The sequence below is a fragment of the Heptranchias perlo genome, chromosome 3, assembly GCF_035084215.1.
Source record: "Heptranchias perlo isolate sHepPer1 chromosome 3, sHepPer1.hap1, whole genome shotgun sequence".
Taxonomy (NCBI): domain Eukaryota; kingdom Metazoa; phylum Chordata; class Chondrichthyes; order Hexanchiformes; family Hexanchidae; genus Heptranchias; species Heptranchias perlo.
In genome coordinates, this window is record NC_090327.1 from 134,265,712 (window position 1) to 134,283,965 (window position 18,254).

The window sequence follows — 18,254 nt, forward strand, 5'->3', positions numbered from 1 at the left end:
GACTGTGCGGTGGTCACTCCTACCAATACTGTCATGGACAGATGCATTTGCGACAGGTAGATTGGTGAGGACGAGGTCAAGTAAGTTTTCCCCTCGTGTTGGTTCACTCACCACCTGCCGCAGGCCCAGTCTGGCAGCTATGTCCTTCAGGACTCAAGCCAGCTCGGTCAGTAGTGGTGCTACCGAGCCACTCTTGGTGATGGACATTGAAGTCCCCCACCCAGAGTACATTCTGTGCCCTTGCTACCCTCAGTGCTTCCTCCAAGTGGTGTTCAACATGGAGGAGGACTGATTCATCAGCTGAGGGAGGGCGGTAGGTGTAATCAGCAGGAGGTTTCCTTGCCCATGTTTGACCTGATGCCATGAGATTTCATGGGGTCCAGAGTCAATGTTGAGGACTCCCAGGGCCACTCCCTCCTGACTGTATATCACTGTACCGCCACCTCTGGTCAGTCTGTTCTGCCGGTGGGACAGGACATACCCAGGGATGGAAATGGAAGAGTGTGGGATGTTGGCTGAAAGATATGATTCTGTGAGTATGGCTACGTCAGGCTGTTGCTTGACTAGTCTGTGGGACAGCTCTCCCAATTTTGGCACAAGTCCCCAGATGTTAGTGAGAACGACTTTGCAGGGTCGACTGGGCATGGTTTGCCTTTGTCATGTCCGGTGCCTAGTGGTCCGATGCCGGGTGGTCCATCCGGTTTTATTCTTATTGTGACTTTTCTTAGCGAGATTGTACAACTGAGTGGCTTGCTTGGCCATTTCAGAGGGCAATTAAGAATCAACCACATTGCTGTGGGTCTGGAGTCACATATAGGCCAGACCGGGTAAGGACGGCAGGTTTCCTTCCCTAAAGGACATTAGTGAACCATTACAGTGGACATTACGACAATACGGTAGTTTCATGGCCACCATTACTGATACTAGTATTTTAATTCCAGATTTTATTTAATTAATTGAATTTAATTAATTGAATTTAAATTCCCCAGCTGACATGGCAGGATTTGAACTCATGACTCCGGATTATTAGTCCAGGCCTCTGGATTACTCGTCCAGTCTCTTTTTACTGATATATTTGTGGAATACCTCACTGTTCTTTAATGATTTTGAATTATTAAAGTCTTTCCTTGCTTTCCTTATCCCTTCCTTAAACTCTTTCCTTATTTTCTTGTATTCTCTCATTTTTTATCATACCTATATGCTTTCTTCTTTAACTTGTTTCTAAGCTCTTTATTTAGCCATGCAATTCTGAAATTTGAAGTTGTCTCCTTTTTTAAAACATATATATTATATATTCTGCAACTACCAATCTCCTTTTTAAAAATATCCCATTGTTGATTTGTAGTCCTGCGTGCCAATTTCTCTTTCCACCTCACCTCAGCCAGCTCACTTCTCATCCCTCTAGAAGCTGCCCTATTCCAATCTGATGCCCTCGATTTTTGTATTAACTTTTCCCCTTTCTAACTTTTCCCCTTTCTATTTGGACCTCATTTGTGTTTGTTACTCCCAAGGTGTTCATCCACAATGAACTCATCTACCTGATCTTTTTTGTTACTCATAACCAGATCCAGCAATGCCTCTCCCCTGGTAAGCATACTAACATCCTGCTTGAAGAAGGAGTCCTGCACACTTTTTAGCAATTCTATTTACTCTCCTTATCCCAATCAGTGAGTGTGTGATTAAAATCTCCTGGAACAATACTTTTGTTATTCCTACTCATCTCACTGATGTGTCTCCATATTTCCTCTTCCATTTCCCCCCTACAACTAGGGGGGTCTGTAGTGCAACCCCACTATTCCCTTTTGTCATCCTCTCCTTTACTGGGCAAGAGTGGGAAAAAAATGTAACAATCCCTTTTTTTATTGTTGATCTCTAACCATATTGATTGTCTGAACTTCTGTTTTTGTGTACACCGGTCCCCTGTACAGCAAGTATTCCGTCTTTCACCAGCACAGCCATTCCTCCTCCTCTCATACCGATTCTGTCCCTCTTAAAGATATAACCCAAATGTTTTTTTTCCACTCTTGCCCAATAAAGGAGAGGATGACAAAAGGGAATATGAAGAGGTTAGGATAGAGGTCAAAAAAACAATTAGGAAATCAAAGAGGAACTACGGAATTAAATTATCGAAGAATATAAAAATAAATAGTAAAGTATTCTACTGACACATAAATAACAAAAGAAAAAATCAGGATAGGGATAGGGTCATGAAGGAATGCACAAGATAAACTCGCAGGTAATGACAGTGAAATGGCAGAAATGTTGAATAGTTACTTTGCCTCAGTATTTACCAGGGTGTATATAACAGGGTGGACATGGCATTACAAGAAGAGATCAAAAAAGATATAAAACCATTTAAGATAGAAACGGGGGAGATAATTGATAAAATCAGATTTAGAGAGGATAAAGCCCCTGGTCCGGATGGATTTCATCCACACTTATTAATAGCAGTTAGGGAAGGAATAGCAGAAGTACTATTACATATATATAAAAAATAATTAGCAAAGTGCCAGAGGACTGACGGACAGATAATGTGATTCCTATATTTAAAAAGCAAGATAGAACAAGTCCAGGGAACTATAGACCAGTTAGCTTAACGTTGGTGATAGGTAAGATAATGGAATTTTTTGCTCAAAGATACATAGAAAAACATCTAGAAACTGAAAATATAATAGAGTAATCAGCACGGATTTCAAAAGGGAAGGTCATGCTTGATCAACTTTCTGTTACTTTTTCAAAAAATTCAATAAAGAGCATTCAAGGGTATTGCAGTAGGTGTAATATATTTGAATTTTCAAAAGGTCTTCGATAAGGTACCACAGAGTAGAGTCATGACTAAGGTCAGAGCATGTAGAGTCAGGGGACAAGTAGCAGAATGGATAGCAAGCTGGCTACAAAACAGAAAACAGAGATTAGGGGTTAAAGGTAGTTACTTAAATTGGCAAAAGATGGGGTACACGGATCGGAGCCCTATTGTTCACCATTTACATAAACGACTTGGACTCGGGGATCGGAAGTACAATTTCAAAATTTGCGGATGACACCAAATTGGGGGGTGTGGTTAATACTGAGGAAGATTATGACAAAATACAAGAAGACATTAATAAACTTGCAGAATGGGCATGTAATTGGTAAATGAATTTCAATATAGATAAGTGAGAAGTGGTGCATTTTGGTAGGAAGAATAAGGAGGCCACATACACTTTGGAAAGTAAGAGTCTAAATGGGGTAGAAGAGCAAAGGGATCTAGGAATACAGATACACAAATCACTAAAAATAGTGACACAGGTTAAAAAGGCCATAAAAAAAAGCAAACAAGCACTGGGTTCATTTCTAGAGGGATAGAATTGAAAAGCAAAGAAGTTATGTTAAACTTGTATAGAACCTTAGTTGGACCACACATGGGAGTATTGTGCATATTTCTGGTCTCCATGTTATAAAAAGGACATAGAGGCACTGGAGAAGGTGCAAAAAAGATTGCAGAAATGAGAGATTATATCTATCAGGAAAGATTGAACAGGCTGGAGCTCTTTTCTCCAGAGGTTTTTAAAATTATGAAAGGGTTTGATAGGGTAAACGTAGAGAAGATGTTTCCCCTTGTGGGGAGACCAAAACTATGGGCCATAAATATAAGATAACCACTAATAAATCCAATAGGGAATTCAGGAGAAACCTTTTTACCCAGAGAGTGGTCAGAATGTGGGACTCGCTACAAGGAGTAGTTGAAGCAAATAGCATAGATGCTTTTAAGGGGAAGCTAGATAAACACATGGGGGAGAAAGGAATAGAAGGCTTTGTTGATAGGGTTCGATGAAGTAGGGTGGGAGGAGGCTCGTGTCAAGCATAAACACCGGCAAAAACCTGTTGGGCCAAATGACCTGTTTCTGTGCTGTACTTTCTATGTAATTCTATGCCGTTTTCAACCAAGTTTCTGTTAGTGCTATTAAATTTACATCTCTCTGTGACATAATTGCTTCTAATTTCCCCAGTTTATTTCCCACTCTCTGAACAATGCAATATATGCACTTTATCTTTTTTTGCTTGTATTGATGCGTTTCCCTTTCCCTGGATTTTTTTGGTACACCTAATTCCTGTATCTTATTCTTGCTTATAACTAGTCAATTCGATTTCCCCCCTCTACTCCGTTTATTTCTTCCTCATGCTATCTATTTTGATAAATTCTTGTTTGTTTGCCTCATCGATTTCTTTTTCTGATTGATTTTCTTTTTTTGTCCCTTCCTTCCTAGTTTATATGGCTCTTCACTTCCCTATTTACCTGTTTTGCTCATTCATTAGCTCCCTGCCTGTTCAGATGTAACACGTTGTAAGAATATGGTTTAAAACTAGGAATAGTTAAGTATCCCATCTCGCATAGCTCCCCAGACATTTAGCAAGAGGGCAATGTTGAGGGGGGCATGGTTCAGCATCTCTGTGAAAACAAGGACAGCTGGCAGGCTAAACAGCAGGGAGCACGAGGCCAATATTCCATAGAATAGATAACATTGGGAGATTGCTTACACAAATAAGAATTATGGAGACATGTTAACGTCAGAAGGCGGTCTACACCAAAACAAGAGGTGTGGTAACCAAGGACCTGTGCATTCCTCAGAGGAACAAACAGCTTGTAATCACAGATGAAGGTTGAGGCCATTAGTTATGTTACGTAAAACAGCTTATCTTGAGTTGCTAACATGGCGTCAGCACAGTGGGATGGCTTACAACCAGAAGATAAGGCCAGAGATGCTTTTGTACAGAACATAGCAGCCAAATAATATAAAGCTAGGGCATACTCCCTCCCAAAGGTTAAAGCTCTCGAGAGGACAGTCGGAAGTCCATAGCCACAGGTAGTCTATGGAGGCTAAGTCTGATCGTCTTGGGTCCGCGGTAACCAGGTTGTATTACTTGCCTGTCATTTAATGTAATCTGAAGTCAGTTGTATTATAATACTGTTGTGAGTCAGAATATTAACGCTTGTTGTTTAATTACCACTTGTGCCGGAATCACACAGATGTCATTGTTGAAGGATTAATAACCCTTTTGTTGCAACAAGAATGGAAAAATCCACCAACATTGGCATTCCTGGGTGGGCTTTAAAAAGATATTTTATGAATCGCAACAAAAATATATCCCTGTGAGGAGGAAAGACTCCACAAATAGGGTGAACCAACCATAGCTAACTAAGGAAGTCAAGGATGGTATCAGGTTAAAAGAAAAAGAATCTATAATGAATGTATTTAACAAGGAGCTAGATAGATTTCTAGATACAAAAGGCATCAAGGACTATGGGAAGAGAGCAGGAATATGGTATTGAGATAGAGGATCAGCCATGATCATATTGAAAGGTGGAGTAGGCTCGAAGGGCCAAATGGCCTATTCTTGCTCCTATTTTCTATGTTTCTATACAATGTGGCAAAGATTAGTGGTAAAGCCGAAGATTGAGAAAACTTTAAAAACCAGCAAAGGAGGACTAAAAGAATAATAAAGAGGGAGAAAATAAGTTATGAGAGTAAACTGGCAAGAAATATAAAAACTGACAGTAAAAGCATCTACAAGTATATAAAAAGGAAGAGGGTAGCTAAAGTAAACATTGGTCCCTTAGAGGATGAGACTGGGGAAATAATAATGGAAAACAAGGAAATGGCAGAGGAATTGAACAGATATTTTGTATCTGTCTTCACAGTAGAAGACACTAATAACATACCAATAATAGTAGATAATCAAGGGGAAAAGGGGAGGGAGGAACTAAAAACAATCACTATCACTAGAGAAAAAGTACTAGGTAAACTAATGGGTCTAAAGGCTGACAAGTCCCATGGACCTGATGGCTTGCATCCGATGGTCTTAAAGGAAGTGGCTACAGAGATAGTGGATGCATTGGTTGTAATCTTCCAGAATTCACTAGATTCTGGAAAGGTCCCAGCGGATTGGAAAACCACAAACGTAACACCCCTATTCAAAAAGGGAGTGAGACATAGAAACATAGAAGATAGGAGCAGGAGTAGGCCATTCGGCCCTTAGAACCTGCTCTGCCATTCAATATGATCATGGCTGATCCTCTATCTCAATACCATGTTCCCGCTCTCTCCCCATACCCCTTGATGCCTTTTGTGTCTAGAAATCTATCTAGCTCCTTCTTAAATATATTCAGTGATTTGGCCTCCACAGCCTTCCATGGTAGAGAATTCTACAGGTTCATCACCCTCTGAGTGAAGAAATTTTTCTTCATCTCAGTCCTAAATGTCCTACCCCGTATCCTGAGACTGTGACCCCTCGTTCTGGACCCCCCAGCCAGGGGAAACATCCTCCCTCCATCCGGTCTGTCTAGCCCTGTCAGAATTTTATATGTTTCAATGAGATCCCCTCTCATTCTTCTAAACTCGAGTGAATACAGGCCGAGTCGACCCAACCTCTCCTCATACGACAGTACTGCCATCCCAGAAATCAGTCTTGTGAACCTTCGTCGCACTCCCTCTATGGCACGTATATCCTTTCTTAGGTAAGGAGATCAAAACTGCACACACAAGGCAGGAAGGGACAGAAAGCAGGTAACTATAGACCAGTTAACCTAACATCTGTCATTGGGAAAATGCTAGAATCCATTATTAAGGAAGTAGTAGTAGGACATTTGGAGATTCATAATACAATCAAGGAGAGTCAACATGGTTTTAATGAAGGGGAAATCATGTCTGACAAATTTATTAGAGTTCTTTAAGGAAGTAGCGGGCAGGATGGATAAAGGGGAACCAATGGATGCAGTATATTTGGATTTCCAAAAGGCATTCAATAAGGTGCCACATAAAAGGTTACTGCACAAGATAAGAGCTCATGGTGTTGGAGCTAATATACTGGCATGGATAGAGGATTGGCTAACTAACAAAAACAAAGAGTCAGGATAAAAGGGTCATTTTCCAAATGGAAATCTGTAACTAGTGGGGTGCCACAGGGATCAGTGCTGGGGCCTCAACTATTTACAATATATATCAATGACTTGGATGAAGGAACAGAGTGTATTGTGGCCAAATTAGCTGATAATACAAAGATAGATGGAAAAGCAAGTTACGAGGAGGACACAAAGGGAGGCGAGTTGGCAGCAGGGGGTTGACTGGGCTCATGGATAACGTGCCCTGTGAAATCGGAGTGTTCCGCACGGGATCCCAGCCTAATTGAAGGTACTTACGCGTGCTTCCGGGTTTCCCGTTCCAGACCTGCGCAGCGGGCGCACTGCGCACCCGCGTCACAGGTTGTCAGCAGGAGGAGCCCTATTTAAAGGGGCAGTCCTCCAATGCTCCTCCTGCAGCAAACAACCAAATTGGCAGCATGGAGCAGCCCAGAGGCAAGGCTGCTCCAAGGTTCTCAGACTCCTCACACCAGCTGCTGCTCAATGGGGTCAGGAAGAGGAAGGAAACATTTTTTTTCCCAACGGACGGGAAGAAGTGCGCCCGCTGCGCAGGTCTGGAACGGGAAACCCAGAAGCACGCGTAAGTACCTTCAATTAGGCTGGGATCGCGTGCGAAACACTCCGATTTCACAGGGCGCGTTATCCACGAGCCCAGTCGACGCGCTGCTGCCAACTCGCCTCTGCCACCAAGAAGGTCTGGCTCGAGGTGGCCAAGGAGGTCAGCAGCAGCAGCAACATCTCCCGAACCTGGGTCCAGTGCAGGAAGCGCTTTAATGACCTAACCAGGTCAGCCAAAATGAGTATACTTACGCATTCTCCCACACTCCGTCTTCCACATCACCTCCACCACCACACAACTCCTTCTGCACTGCCACCACAACGCTCTCTCATCACTCCTCACATCCACTCACCCATCATCCTCACCTTGCCTGCACTTACTCACCGCCCCAGTTCCCATTTGAACACTGCCACGCAACATACAATCTCATGGCTATGTCTCACACGCACCCTCCCATGCATCTCCCTCACGGTCATCCCCACCCACACCAATGCATGCAGCGGGTCACTATGCAACCATCACTCAATCACGCCTCTCTGTGTTTTGCTTTGATAGGAGAAGAGATGCCAGAAGGCCCAGAAGAGGGAAGATGGCGAAAGGGGACATGGAATTCGGGACGCCACTCATAGCGCTTCCACGTCTCACCCGTTGCCCCCCCTCTCAACCAGTACCCGCAATGCTACCTCCTCTCCAGGTGCTCGAGTCTACCCCTGCACAGCTGCAGGTGGAGCAGTCTTTGGAAGGGTCCTCACGGGCACCGAAACCCAGAGGGCGTCTGTGCAAAGCATCTAATCGGTCAGGGCATGAACAAGAGCAACCTGCCACTACCTCTGCTCCAGCCACAGGAGAAGCACCACGTAGGAGTAGTAGGAAGTGTAAGCCAAAGGTTTTGTGAGCACAAAGGTTTTGACGATTTGTCATGTTTTTTATTTATATTTGTTTTCTTTCACATTCACAATAAATCTTATTATTATCACCACTACTGTCACGTCTTACCTATTCTTAACTGACTTGTGCAATAAGTCCCTTTCATGAGGTTCACCATGAACACGCACACTTGATGCCACCCATCGGGTCACTCTACAGTGGGTGTATGTGTAATTGCAGGACTGTTTTGTACAGGGGGCGGGGGAGGGGGCTGGTGTGGCCGCTCCTCTGTCCGGGTGGTGAGGACTGGACTCTTCACACTGTCTGATGTTAGGAGAACCGTTCACATATCAGTGACTCCCTGGCCTCACGAGCAGCCAGGTGAGCTGCTGTTCTGCCCATGGGTTGCTCCTCCTCCTCGGCCTCCTCCTCCTCCTCCTCCTCCTCCTCAATGTGGGTGGCAGATGTGGATGGGGCCTCCTCAAGCAGCACCCCTCTCCGTTGTGCCTTGTTGTGCAGGGCACAACAGACGACTATAATGCGTCCCACTCTGTCTGGTGCGTATTGAAGCACTCCCCCAGAAGGATCAACGCCCCTGAAGCGCATCTTGAGCAGCCCTATAGCCTGCTCAATTGTAGACTGGTAGCAATGTGGCTGTCGTTATATCGACGGTGTGGCTCAGTGGTGGGGTTCTTCAGGGGTATCATAAGCCACGTGTGCAGGGGGGTATCCCTTGTCCCCAAGGAGCCAGCCCTTGTTGGGTGCATGGAAGAGGGATGGGACGTTGGACTCCCTGAGGATGAAGGAATCGTGGCAGCTGCCAGGGTACCTGGTGCACAGGTACCTGGTGAAGGAATCTCTCGCGGTGGTCACAGAGGAGCTGAGTGTTGATGGAGTGATAGCCCTTCCTGTTGATGAACAGTCCTGGCTAATGTGGAGGTGCTCGTATTGCTATATGGGTGCAATCGATTACACCCTGCACCCGTGGGAAGCCAGCCACGGCGTGGAATCCCACTGCCCTCTTTGTCTGGCTGAGGTCGTCCATGGGGAAGTTGATGTAGTGTGAGGCCCGACGAAACAAGCCGTTGGTGACCTGCCTTATGCACTTCTGTGCAGACGACTGAGAGACCCCGGCGATGTCCCCGGTGGCACCCTGGAATGATACGGAGGCGAAGAAGTTGAGGGCAGTGGTGACTTTGACAGCGACGGGTAAGAAGATGCTGCTCGGTCCATCCGGGAGCAGCTCGTCATTAAGGAGGCTGCAGATGTCCGCAACTACCTGGCGACTGACTCTGAGCCTCCGTATGCACTGCTCCTCAGAGAGGTCCAGGAAGCTGAGCCTCGGTCTGTAGACCCTGTGGCGAGGGTATACTTACATTGGAGGCAGTTCAAAGAAGGTTCATTAGGTTGATTCCGGGTATGGAAGGGTTGCCTTATGAGGAAAGATTGAACAGGTTGGGTCTATACTCATTGCAGTTTAGAAGAATGAGAGAAAATCTTATTGAAACATATAAGATTCTGATGGGATTCGATAGGGTTGATGCTGAGAGGATGTTACCCCTCATGGGGGAATCTAAAACCAGGGGGCATAGTCTCAGAATAAGGGGTCGCCCGTTTAAGATGGAAATGAGAAGGAATTTCTTCTCCCAGAGGGTCGTGAATCTTTGGAATTCTTTACCCCAAAAAGCTGTGGAGGCTGAGTCATTGAATACATTCAAGACTGAGTTAGATAAATTTTTGATCAGCAAGGGAGTCAAAGGATATGGGGAATGTGCAGGAAAGTGGAGTTGAAATAAAAATCAGATCGGCCATGATCTCATTAAATGGCAGAGCAGGCTTGAGGGGCCGAATGGCCTACTCCTGCTCCTATCTCTTATGGTCTTATGGCACGAGAATTAAACATTTAAAAATAACTAGTGTTAAGAGATTGACTGAGTAACTCTGATGAGACAGGAAAAAGGGATTGTGACCGAGTGAGCTGAAGGTAGCCACTAACCCCCACCCCACCCTCGCCACCCATTCCCCCCCCCCCCCACCCCCACAAGCAGATAAAAGCATAACCATGGTGAGTGCACCGGATGGTTTATCTTCAACAATCCACACATACGTGGAAAAGTCATTAGGGTTGTGTATACCCTTGATTCTGAAATGTAGGTTGAAAGATGAGGAAGAAGAGAAGAACAAAAAGAAAGATGGAGGGATCGGAGGTGAGGACACAGACTGAGAGCTTGAGACTGTGAGCTTGAGACTTTGCATCAGTGCAGAATGGGATTAAGTCACAAACATCAGAAATTGAAATTTGGTTTAAGTGAAAAAGGGTAGTCTATGATGGAATCAAGAAGGAGAAAGGGAGAGTGTTACTAGCTACAGCATGTATTCTTTTGTTTTCAGTGTACTGTCACTTTAAAAGCCTGTATTAATGCTTTCTTTTCTCTGTTGCGGGCTATGCCCCCTTTTCAATGTATGTATTTCCCGTTTGTGTAGTGTTACTTTTTCTTCAATTGGGATTAATTGGTTGTACTGAAATTTGATAGCTGTTAGCAAACTATCAGGACCCCTTTTATCTTTAGATTGACTGTGGTCAGAAAAAAAAGTGACCGAGAGAAAATGAAAAGATTAATTAAAGAATCTCTATCTTGTAAATCTAGGACAAGAATATTTTTTAAAATTTACGTGAAAGTTGCAACGACGCTTGCTGTGTGAGTTGTTTATTTTTCTGCAAAGAAGTTAACCTCTTCCGAGGACACTAACATCTGTTTTTAATGCACTGAACATCAACCTTTGGCTTGTTATTTAAAATAAGTTTCTTAATTTAAGTGGATATTTCCCCATGTGATAGAAGGAAATTTTGGGCGTTATTTTTGTGCTCCTTTCGCTGACTATTCCTCCTGGAGTGAGGTCATTAGATTAATTCGCGGAAACGTGCATGGAGTCCTCTCTGGTCCCGGGATAAAGGGTGACAGAAAGAAATTAATGAATTGTTTGTTATTTTTAACCCCTTGGGCTCTCAAGAAGAGCCACAATGGATTTCCTGTGCTTCTTTTTAAACAAGGGACCGCAAAAGTGTTGCTGCAGGAAACGATCCAGTCGTGTTAAGCATTTAAGACCTTATTTGCAGACATTGGCAGAAGAGCAGAGGGGGGACTAACGGAGGTCGCAGGAGGCACTACCCATGTGAGAGGGTCTACAGACAGAGGCTGAGCTTCCGGACCTCTCTGAGGAGCAGTGCCTACGCAGGCTCAGATTGAGCCGGCAGGTGGTCACAGACATCTGCAGGCTCCTTCAAGAAGAGCCCACAACTGTCCTCAATTTCTTTGCCTCCAGATCCTGCCAGGGCACCACCGGTGACATCTCCAGGGTGTGACAGTCGTCTGCACATCAGTATATAAGGCAGGTGACGGATGGGTTGTTTGCCAGGGCATCTGAGTACATAAACTTCGCCCGCGATGACATCAGCCAGAATGAGAGGGTAGTGGGTTTTGCCTTTCTGGCTGGCTTCCCACGGGTGCAGGGTACAATCGATTGCACACGTGTAGCAATCCGAGGACCTCCACATGAGTCAGGAATATTCATAAACCGAAAGGGCTATCACTCCATCAATGCACAGCTGGTTTGCGACCACTGGAAGAGATTTCTACAGTTGTGCACCAGAATACCTGGCAGCAGTCATGATTCATTCATTTTGCGCGAGTCCAACACACCAGACCACTTCCAGACAGGAGACAAACTTAAGGGCTGGCTCCTTGGAGGCAAGGGATACCCCCTGCAGACAGGGCTCATGACGCCTGTGAGAAATCCCATCAACGAAGTGCATTAATGGTACAACCAGAGCCACATCACCACCAAGTATGTCATTGAGCATTGAAGTTGCACTTCAGGTGCCTGGATAGATCTGGGGGAGCCCTTCAGTACTCGCCAGTGAGGGTCTCCAGTATAATCGTCGCATGCCGCGCCCTGCACAACAAAGCGCAGCAGAGAGGGTTACAGGTAGAGAGGTCGAATGCGCTCATCAAGCATCCTCTGCTGGCGCCAACATTGAAGAAGAGGATGAGGATGACGAGGAGGAGGAGGATCACGCGGAGGAGGAAAATGAAGACAGGGAATCCATTGCCAGAGCAGCCGCGCACATGGCCGCCCTCATATTTGACAGGTTCTCATAATGAGATGTGCATTGAATCATAGAATCATAGAAAATTTCTGTCACAGAAGGAGGCCATTCATGATGAATCAAATGAAAGGATGACGTCACAGACGGGACACAATAACGGCCAAGATGTGCAGTGGTGATAATGATCAAATTTAATGTGGCATAACAAACAAAATATATAAATGAACAACATGACATTGCATCAAACACTTTTGTGCATACCCCTGGTGAATTACAATTTCTTAGCCTTTCTCTTCCGACTGCTTCTGCATGGTGCATCCCCTGTGGCTTTAGCAGAGATAGGGGCAGGTTGCTCAGATCCCTGCCTTGACTGCTGAGATGCTCTCGGCCTATGCTCTCTGGGTTTTGGAGCCCGTGAGGGCCACGCCAAAGACTGCTCCACCTGCACCTCTGCAGGGGCAGACGAGGCCATTGAGAGAGGAGGCAGCATTGTGGATACTGATCGAGGGGGAGGCAACGGTGAGTTGTGGGAGTGCTTTGTGTGGAGTTTCCACTTTCATGTCTCCTTTCGCCGTCATTCCTCTCCTGAGCCAGCACCACATCACTCCCACCACTCTGCTGGACAGCAGGTCGGTGACCAGATGTGCCACATTATAAGGTCACGGATAAGGTATCTGGCAGCCTGTTTAAGGCGGCAGACATGTGGGCATCCAGAGTCTGCACGGCTATGGTCATGGCCTGCATAGACTCATTTGAGAGCTGTGCTTGAAGCTCCATAGAGGCTGTCACTCTCTCCATTGCAGATGTTCTCGCAATTACCTGCAACAACCATCCACTAGCGATGGAATTGGACTCCTCCATCCTCTCGGCTATTGTGGAGAGTGAGCATGGCACTTTTCCCAGCACCTGTACCTCAATCATTCTCCTTCTCAACGATGGCCCCCGGGGTTCAACATCTGTGTCCAGCTGAGTAGAGCTCGGAGAGGAGTGCGCCCCCTGGCGCAGACTCCACAGCTGCCACTGCCACCAGTGTCTGCTCGTGCACACGTGAGTGGTGAATCACTAGGTGAAAACCCAACCATCTGTCTAACAGGACCCACCGAAGTGTGAGTATTTGCACTGGTGCAAGGCAGTATGTCCTGTGACAGTGCACCCTCAGAAGGAATGAGCTCCTCTGAGGAATCAATGCCTTCCATTTCCTCTGATTGTTATTGAAGTCATGAAGGTTCTGGAAGACAACAGAAAGCGATATGAATATTCATCGGAAAAGTGACAAACTTTCCAATGACCATACTGAGGCCTGGCACAGTTCACTCATCGATAAAATCAATTCATCATGTGTGTGTGAAAGTTCCGTCACCAGCCATCTGCGGGTTCCCAGTTTCCACCTCCGATGGCGAGTCATGCAACTGTCGCACTTATTTCCATAGCCTCCTCCTCCACACTTGTCAGCTCAACAACAACAACTTTCATTTATATAGTGCCTTTAACGTAGTAAAACATCCCAAGGCATTTATATGTGGTGGATCACCTCCAGTTCTGGTTCTCTCCCTTGCGTTTTGTGCTCTCTTCTACAAGGGGATACAGAACAGACCTGTGAGTGACTGACGGTGACATTTTCACCTTATTGCTTTGGGTGAGGCTGACAATGAAACAGATGCATCAGAGGGTGACTATCAGACAGATACATCACATTGCATCAGGATTGGGGTAAGTGGCAGTGGTGGGTGCATAAATGGGGAGTTGAGGAAGCTTTTTTTTATTCGTTCATGGGATGTGGGCGTCGCTAGTGTGTCCACCATTTATTGCCCATCCCTAATTGCTGCAGTCCGTGTGGTGAAGGTTCTCCCACAGTTTTGTTAAGAAGGAAATTCCAGGATTTTGACCCAGCGACGATGAAGGAACAGCGATATATTTCCAAGTTGGGATGGTGTGTGACTTGGAGGGGAACGTGCAGGTGGTGTTGTTCCCAAGTGCCTGCTGCCCTTGTCCTTCTAGGTGGTAGAGGTCGCGGGTTTGGGAGGTGCTGTCGAAGAAGCCTTGGCGAGTTGCTGCAGTGCATCCTGTGGATGGTACACACTGCAGCCACGGTGCGCCAGTGGTGAAGGGAGTGAATGTTTAGGGTGGTGGATGGGGTGCCAATCAAGCAGGCTGCTTTGTCCTGGATGGTGTCAAGCTTCTTGATTGTTGTTGGAGCTGCACTCATCCAGGCAAGTGCCTTGTAGATGGTGGAAAGGCTTTGGGGAGTCAGGAGATTAGTTACTTGCCGCAGAATTCCCAGCCTCTGACCTTTTCTTGTCGTCACAGTATTTATGTGGCTGGTCCAGTTTAGTTTCTGGTCAATGGTGACCCCCAGGATGTTGATGGTGGGGGATTCGGTGATGGTAATGCCATTGAATGTCAAGGGGAGGTGGTTAGAATCTCTCTTGTTTGAGATGATCATTGCCTAGCACTTGTCTGGCGCGAATGTTACTTGCCACTTATCATCCCAAGCCTGGATGTTGTCCAGGTCTTGCTGCATGCGGGCACGGACTGCTTCATTATCTGAGGGGTTGCATACATAGAGAGTGAAGGGTGGTTGATGCTGCAACTTAACTGTGTGTGAGCAGTTATGTGATGGAGTAGGCTTGCCAAGACAGAGTGAGAGGAGGGGGGTGGTTGTTGTACACCACAGGATGTGGGTGAATCAGCACATGTACTCACTTTTCCTGACCTGGTTAGGCCACTAAAACATTTCCTGCACTGCAGCCTAGACCTAGGCACCGTGATCCCGCTGCTCACCTTTCCTGCCACCTCCAGCCACACCTCCTTGGTGGCAGAAGCAGGTTTCTTCCTCCTGTCACCTGGGTGTAGCACCTTCCTCCTGCTTTTCCTGCCGCTACTACAGCAGCCAATAGTTTCTTAAGGGAGGTGTCTGAGTGTGGCCTTTTCTTTCTGTCCTTCCAATTCGCTTTTTCCTCCAAAATCCATTGTTGCATTGACCGTTTAAATAGTGGGCTTTAAATTGCGTCATGCGGGTGTGCAGTCCGCCCGCTGCACAGCTTGGAAACGCAAAACCCGGAAGTAAAATTAAGTGCCTTCAATTGAATCTAGAAAGCGTGGCTGGAGGTGGCAGCAGAGGTGAGCAGCAGGAGCACGGTGCCCAGGTCTAGGCTGCAGCGCTGGAAGTGTTTTAGTGACCTAAGCAGGTCAGGAAAAGTGAGTACATTTGCTGATTCATCCACATCCTGTGTTGTGCAAGAACCCCCCCTTCTTTCACTCTGTTTTGGCAAGCCTACTCCATCACATAACTCCTCACAGCGTCAACCACCCTTCACTTTCTATGTACTTCCTCAACTCCCCATTTATACACCCACCACTGCCACTCACCCCAATCCTGATGCAATGTGACGTATCTGTCTGATAGTCGCCCTCTGATGCATCTGTTTCATTGTCAGCCTCACCCAAAGCAATGCATTCATAAGGTGAAAATGTCACCGTCAGTCACTCAGGTCTGTTCTTTCTCCCCTTGTAGAAGAGAGCACAAAACGCAAGGGAGAGAACCAGAACTGGAGGTGATCCACCACATATGAATGCCTTGGGATGTTTTACTACGTTAAAGGCGCTATATAAATGAAAGTTGTTGTTGTTGTTGAGCTGACAAGTGTGGAGGAGGAGGACATGGAAATAAGTGAAACAGTTGCATGACTCGCCATCGGAGATGGAGACTGGGAACCCGCAGATGGCTGGTAACGGAAATTCAACATCTTTCACACACGTAATGAATTGATTTTATCGATGAGTGAACTGTGCCAGGCCTCAGTATGGTCATTGGAAAAATTGTCACCTTTCCGATGAATATTCATATTGTTTTCTGTTGTCTTCCGGGACCTTCATGACTTCAAGAACAATCAGGGGAAATGGGAGGCATCGATTCCTCAGAGTGGCATCGCATCATCCGACGCCCTCAAATTACTTCCGGGTTTCCCATGTTATTATTGACCCACCTGCTGACTTCCCACCTCCATGCTAAAATCATGCCCGTTAACTCTCTTTCTCTCTCCACAGATGCTGCCTGACCTGCTGAGTGTTCCCAACATTTTCTGTATTTCAAAAGCATTTTGTACCGTTGGAAATCAATATGGACAATTTTCTCTGCTGGAGAAGGTTTGACAGTCGGGGGCCCCTACTGGAAACTTGGTTGCATGCTGCACATGATTTTCCAAAGTATTTAAATGAATGGTTGAAAATCATGTGCAGCGCATGTTCCATTTTCCATTATGTACAAGCGTCAGGCAAGCCTTCCCTAGCGGAAGCACAAAGTTAGAAAATTACCTTTAATGTTTCATCTTGTGTTAAGAGTTTCATTTTCCTCCCCTTCCCTTATCTCCCCTGAAGTCATTGGGCACTAAATTGGGCCGTGTAGCGCCCATTGTTTCGGCGCTACACGGCCTCTCCGACATCCAAGATGGCGTCTTGGATGCGCACGCATGTTTCCTGCGTGACATGCGCCGGACGCCATCTTGGTATAGGAGTTTGCGCAGGCGCAGATAACAAACGCTGGAATCATGTAAAGTAGGGAGAAAATTGCTTCAATCAGTGTGCAACGCTGATTTAAAGTGATAGATGCCATTTTGGGACTTAACGCTCAACTCAACACACAGTCTTAACCCCGACCATCTATACGTGTCATAGAGTGCCTGGAGGACCCTCCACAACCGGTGCTATTTAAAGGGACCATGCAGGATTTACAGGTTGGTGGCTGGATTATTGCCTCTGGCTGCAGAGACATTTCTAACTGTTTTTGGAGGTCTCCTAGACTTCAATACTAGGACGTGGGGACATAGCCTAACATTTAGAGCCAGGACATGCAGGAGTGAAGTTAGGAAATGCTTCTACACGCAAAGGGTGGGAGATGTTTGGAACGCTCTTCTGCAGGTGGCACTTGATGCTAGCTCACTTGTGAATATTAAATCTGAGATTGATAGAATTCTGTGAACCAGGGATATTAAGGGATATGGGGCTATGGAGTTAGGTCACAGGTCCACCATGATCTCATTCAATGGTGGAACAGGCTCGAGGGGCGAAATGCCACAGCCATTTCCTGCCTCTTGCAATGCGCCACCTTCTTCTGCAAGAAAGCAGGACCTGTGCCTGTCATGGTTGAATAGCTGCCAGTGTGTGTGGCCTGTAAGTTGTGGGTGGGCGGCTTGAAACAGTGGTAATATGTAAGGGTGAGAGGAAGCATCTGATTGGAAGAGTTGAGTACTGATGGAAAGAGATTCTTGATATGTGGGTGATGGGGGTGTAGTGCGTGGTGCAGTTGGTAGGAGACACCACTTGACAATTGACCTCACTCACCTTGCCCATTCATGTCACTTCCTGCACTGCATCCATGTTCATGATGCTGTGCACCTGGCATTGACTTCATCCCCTGCTGACTCCCACTGTCTTTTGAGTATATGCCTGGAGGGCCTCTTGACCCCACCCACCCTGCGGATAAAGGATGTCCCTCCTTTTGCACCCAAGGTCTCTCGTGCATCAACAGAGAACCTTGGTGTATGCACTCTCGCAGGCCTGGTACCAACTCAGATCAGCAGATTGGAGAGATCTGATGTGCAGATTGGAGGATGTGGGATTTAGTAGTGTGTAACCTTTATTCAATGTTTTAACAAACTCATCAGTGTGTAAACATAGGGATGGGATCTGCATCTGTGTTTTACATGTGCGATGTCTGATCTCTGTTCTGACTCCATGCAGACAGTAGACTGTTATTTTCAGCAAATAACAGGTACCAGCTACCTTTAAAAGATTTCTAAGAAACAGCCTCCCTTTAAGAGATT